Below are 6,000 nucleotides of genomic sequence, written 5' to 3'. Positions count from 1 at the left end.
TACACACCTTATGATATTCCTTTTTATCCTTCATGCAGGGAAATGGAGGCTTGCCTCTACAGTTACTGTCTTGGGTTTCAAACCTGTGGAGGTAGGATGCAACTGCCTTAAGTGCTATGCTATGGTAAAATTATGTATCATACCTGATAATTTTCTTTCCCTTAATCATAGCCAATCAATCCATAGACTGGTGGGTTGTGTCCATCTACCAGCAGGTGGAGATAGAGAGCAATCTTTTGCCTCCCTATATGTGGTCATGTGCTGCCGGAAATTCCCCAGTATGTCGATATCAAAGCTCCATCCGCAGGACTCAGCACTTAGAGAATTACACCCACAAAGGGACACTCTGCCCAGCTCACCACCGCCGAAGCGGGGGAGGGGAAATATTCCAGCGCACCACCGCCGGGGCGGTGGGCGGAAAACCACACCCGCCGACGCGGGGGGAACTGGCTTATCCTGCTACCGCAACCGCGGGAGGAGCTGGCTTACCCTAACACCGCCGAAGCGGGAGGGATACAAAGCTACCCTACAGCAGCACGAAGCGGGAGGGAGCGCCGGCATAATTTAGTTATTAATCCAGCCACCGCCGAAACGGGGGGAGAGGAAGCAGCAGCTCACTGTAACACAAAATCGTCTCAACTCGAAGAGACTTCAATTGGAAGAACTTGAACACGAAGTCCTCGTGAACAGGAAATGAAGACTGAACTTGGACCTGAAATATAACCAGAACACAAACAATACAGATATCTGGGAGGGGCTATGGATTGATCGGCTATGATTAAGGGAAAGAAAATTATCAGGTATGATACATAATTTTACCTTCCCTATCATCAAGCCGATCAATCCATAGACTGGTGGGACGTACCGAAGCAGTACTCACCCAGGGCGGGACATGGAAATCCCTGAATGCAACACTGAAGCCCCAAACTGGGCCTCGGCCCGAGCAGCCACATCCAAGCAAGACGGAAAAGAAAGACGGAAGTCCAAAAGACACCCGGCCTGGTTGAAAAGTGAGGTGAAGGAAGCTATTAGGGCTAAAAGAAACGCCTTCAGAAAATGGAAGAAGGAACCGTCTGAAAATAACAAGAAACAGCATAAGGAGTGTCAGAGCAAATGCAAGGCGCAGATTAAGAAGGCCAAGAGGGAGTATGAAAAAAAGATAGCATTAGAGGCAAAAAAACATAGTAAAAAATTTTTTCGGTATATTAAAAGCAGGAAGCCGGCAAAAGAATCGGTTGGGCCGCTGGATGACCGAGGGGTAAAAGGGGCGATCAAGGAAGACAAAGACGTAGCGGAGAGACTGAATGAATTCTTTGCTTCGGTCTTCACCGAGGAAGATTTGGGTGGGATACCGGTGTCGGAAATGGTATTTCAAGCGGACGAGTCGGAGAAACTTACTGACTTCACGGTAAACCTGGAGGACGTAATGGGGCAGTTCGGCAAACTGAAGAGTAGCAAATCTCCTGGACCGGATGGTATTCATCCTAGAGTACTGATAGAACTGAAAAACGAGCTTGCGGAGCTACTGCTAGTGATATGCAACTTATCCTTAAAATCGAGCGTGGTACCGGAAGATTGGAAGGTGGCCAATGTAACGCCCATTTTTAAAAAAGGCTCCAGGGGAGATCCGGGAAATTATAGACCGGTGAGTCTGACGTCGGTGCCGGGGAAAATGGTAGAGGTTATTATTAAAAACAAAATTACAGAGCACATCCGAGGACATGGATTACTGAGACCGAGTCAGCATGGCTTTTGTGTGGGGAAATCTTGCCTGACCAATTTACTTCAATTCTTTGAAGGAGTGAACAAACATGTGGACAAAGGGGAGTCGGTTGATATTGTGTATCTGGATTTTCAAAAGGCGTTTGACAAGGTACCTCATGAAAGGCTACAGAGGAAATTGGAGGGTCATGGGATAGGAGGAAATGTCCTATTGTGGATTAAAAACTGGTTGAAGGATAGGAAACAGAGAGTGGGGTTAAATGGGCAGTATTCACAATGGAGAAGGGTAGTTAGTGGGGTTCCTCAGGGGTCCGTGCTAGGACCGCTGCTTTTTAATATATTTATAAATGATTTAGAGATGGGAGTAACTAGCGAGGTAATTAAATTTGCTGATGACACAAAGTTATTCAAAGTCGTTAAATCGCGACAGGATTGTGAAAAATTACAAGAGGACCTTACGAGACTGGGAGACTGGGCAGCTAAATGGCAGATGATGTTTAATGTGAGCAAGTGCAAGGTGATGCATGTGGGAAAAAAGAACCCGAATTATAGCTACGTCATGCAAGGTTCCACGTTAGGAGTTACGAACCAAGAAAGGGATCTGGGTGTCGTCGTCGATAACACACTGAAACCTTCTGCTCAGTGTGCTGCTGCGGCTAAGAAAGCGAATAGAATGTTGGGTATTATTAGGAAAGGTATGGAAAACAGGTGAGGATGTTATAATGCCGTTGTATCGCTCCATGGTGCGACCGCACCTTGAGTATTGTGTTCAATTCTGGTCGCCGCATCTCAAGAAAGATATAGTAGAATTGGAAAAGGTGCAGCGAAGGGCGACTAAAATGATAGCGGGGATGGGACGACTTCCCTATGAAGAAAGACTAAGGAGGCTAGGGCTATACAGCTTGGAGAAGAGACGGCTGAGGGGAGACATGATAGAGGTATATAAAATAATGAGTGGAGTGGAACAGGTGGATGTGAAGCGTCTGTTCACGCTTTCCAAAAATACTAGGACTAGGGGGCATGCGATGAAACTACAGTATAGTAAATTTAAAACAAATCGGAGAAAATTTTTCTTCACCCAACGTGTAATTAAATTCTGGAATTCGTTGCCGGAGAAAGTGGTGAAGGCGGTTAGCTTAGCAGAGTTTAAAAAGGGGTTGGACGGATTCCTAAAGGACAAGTCCATAAACCGCTACTAAACGGACTTGGAAAAATCCAAAATTCCAGGAATAACATGTATAGAATGTTTGTACGTTTGGGAAGCTTGCCAGGTGCCCTTGGCCTGGATTGGCCGCTGTCGTGGACAGGATGCTGGGCTCGATGGACCCTTGGTCTTTTCCCAGTATGGCATTACTTATGTACTTATGTACTTATGTCGTGAGAAGGTATGAGCCGACGACCAAGTAGCCGCTCTGCAAATCTCTTCCAAGGAGACAGATCTGGATTCCGCCATCGAGGCTGCTTGTGCTCTAATAGAGTGTGCCTTCAGCTGAATAGGCGGAATCTTCCCTGCCGCCACATAAGCTGCTGCGATCGTCTCCTTGACCCAACGTGCCACTGTAGGCTTAGATGCCTGCAGACCCTTACGAGGGCCCGTGAACAGCACGAACAGGTGATCCGACTTCCGGAAATCATTGGTCACTTCCAAGTATCTGATGATGACCCGTCTAACATCCAGGTATTTGAGCGCAGGGTACTCCTCTGAGTAATCCTCCCTATGAAAGGAGGGTAGGTGAAGCTGCTGATTCACATGGAATCGAGAAACAATCTTGGGCAGGAAGGAGGGCACTGGGCGAATCGATACTCCTGCCTCAGTGAATCGCAGGAACGGCTCTCTACACGAGAGAGCCTGGAGCTCGGAAACTCTTCTGGCTGATGTGATAGCCACCAGGAAGACCGCTTTCAGCGTCAGGTCCTTCAGGGATGCCCTTGGCAAGGGCTCGAAGGGCGGCTTCTGCCAGGACCGTAGTACCAGATTCAGATTCCACGTAGGCACTATCGAGTGCAGAGGGGGGCGCAGGTGATTAACTCCTTTGAGAAAGCGTACCACATCTGGCTGTGAAGCCAGGGAAGCCCCCTTCAGGCGACTCCTGAAGCAAGCTAGAGCTGCCACCTGGACTTTCAGTGAACTGAGCGACAGGCCTTTCTCCAGTCCCTCTGGCAGGAACGCCAACACTGAAGAAATTGGAGCCGTGAAGGGCGATACAGAGCCTGCCTTGCACCACGACGCAAAGGTACGCCAAACCCTGGCGTAGGTGGTAGAAGTAGAGTGCTTCCTCGCTCTCAGCATAGTGGCAATGACCTTGTCTGAGAAGCCCTTCTTCCTCAGCCGCTTCCGCTCAAGAGCCAGGCCGTAAGACCAAAGGGGGAGGGATCCTCCATCACCACGGGACCCTGATATAAGAGGCCCCGCTCCGCTGGCAGTCGCAGAGGGCCGCCCACCGAGAGTCTGACTAAGTCCGCATACCAGGGACGTCTGGGCCAATCCGGACCCACCAGGATCATCTGGCCCGGATGCTTTGCCACCCGGCCTAGCACCCTGCCCATCATGGGCCAGGGCGGGAACAAGTAGAGAAGCTCCTGTGCCGGCCACTGCTGGAGAAGAGCATCGACTCCCAGAGATCGAGGGTCCCGTCCTCTGCTGAAAAAATGCGGCACTTGGCAATTGGCAGAGGACGTCATCAGATCCAGGCTCGGCCGGCCCCAGCGTTTCGTGATGTCCAAGAACGCCCGAGCAGACAGTTGCCACTCTCCGGGATCCAAGGTATGGCGACTGAGAAAGTCCGCCTTGACATTCATGACTCCCGCAATGTGGGCCGCCGACAGTTGTTCCAGATTTGCTTCCACCCACAGGCATAGCTTCATGGCCTCCTTGGCTAGAGGGGCGCTCCTGGTACCTCCCTGGCGATTGACATAGGCCACAGCCGTGGCATTGTCCGACAGGACCCGCACAGGCCTCCGCACCAGTGCCGGGAGAAACTCTAGAAGCGCCAACCGAATGGCTCGGAGTTCCAGGAGGTTGATGGACCATTTTGTCTCTGCAGGAGACCAGAGCCCCTGCGCTGTCCGTCCCAGGCAGTGGGCTCCCCAGCCCGTCAAGCAGGCGTCCGTCGTGACGACAACCCACTCCGGGGTCGTAAGAGGCATTCCTGCGGACAGCTTGCCTGGCCTCAGCCACCAGCTCAGCGCCTTTCGCGCCGCTGGATCCAAAGGAAGGCGTACGGTGTAGTCCTCCGAGACTGGAGTCCACCGCCGCAGAAGAGAGTGCTTTAGTGGTCTCATATGAGCCCTGGCCCAGGGCACTACCTCCATCGTGGCCGTCATGGAGCCCAACAGCTGCACATAGTCCCAAGCCCGAAGAGTAGAGGAGGCTAGGAACTGGTCCACCTGGGTCCGAAGCTTGACGCTCCGGTTGTCCGGCAGAACACTCTGCCCACTTGGGTGTCGAATCGAACTCCCAGATACTCCAGGGACTGAGTCGGGCGCAGCTGGCTTTTCTCCCAGTTGATGACCCATCCCAGGGACCTCAGAAGAGCAATGACCCTGTCTGTAGCTCTCCCGCACTCCGCATAGGAAGGGGCTCGGATCAGCCAGTCGTCCAGATAGGGATGGACTTGCACTCCCTCCTTGCGGAGGTAGGCCGCGATGACCACCATTACTTTGGAGAAGGTCCGCAGGGCCGTAGCCAACCCGAACGGGAGGGCTCTGAACTGGAAGTGTCGGCCCAGCACCGCAAAGCGCAGAAAGCGCTGATGAGGCGGCCAGATGGGAATATGTAGGTAAGCTTCCTTGATGTCCAGGGAGGCCAGGAATTCTCCCTTTTTCACCGCAGCTATTATGGAGCGGAGGGTCTCCATCCGGAAGTGCCGAACTTTCAAGGCCCGATTGACTCCATTGAGGTTGAGAATAGGCCGAGCAGAGCCTTCATTCTTTGGCACCACAAAGTAAATGAAGTACCGCCCCTTGCCAAGCTGATCTACTGGCACCGGGACCACCGCGCCCAGGCGGATCAGGTTGTTCAAGGTCTGCTGCACGGCAGCTGCTTTGACCTGAGACTTGCAAGGAGAGTTTACAAACCCGTCTCTTAGGGGTCGGCAGAACTCTAGCTTGTAACCGTCTCTGATGACTTCCAGAACCCAAGCGTCTGAAGTTACCCTGGTCCACTCGCCCAGAAACGAGGACAACCTTCCTCCTATCTGCACTGGGCCATGGACCAGGTCCCCGTTAGTGGGTACGCGACCCTGGGGGCGGGCCGGAGGACGAACCTCCTGGACGGCG

At 52.1% G+C, this 6,000-nt stretch overlaps 1 protein-coding gene across 2 annotated transcripts in view; it reads left to right on the top strand.

Moving 5' to 3' along the window:
- Positions 1 to 203: 203 nt before the first annotated feature.
- The window catches only part of KAT8 (lysine acetyltransferase 8), a 126,343-nt gene continuing 120,546 nt past the window's right edge, over positions 204 to 6,000 (top strand). For both annotated transcript variants that reach the window (XM_030209440.1, XM_030209441.1), the window contains exon 1: positions 204 to 215. The gene's annotated coding sequence lies outside the window, so the exon portion shown is untranslated. The remainder of the gene's footprint in view (positions 216 to 6,000) is intronic.

Source organism: Microcaecilia unicolor, chromosome 7, assembly GCF_901765095.1.
Source record: "Microcaecilia unicolor chromosome 7, aMicUni1.1, whole genome shotgun sequence".
NCBI classification, from domain to species: Eukaryota; Metazoa; Chordata; class Amphibia; order Gymnophiona; family Siphonopidae; genus Microcaecilia; species Microcaecilia unicolor.
The sequence above is the reverse complement of the archived record's forward strand: the minus strand, read 5'-3'. Positions and strand labels throughout refer to the sequence as shown.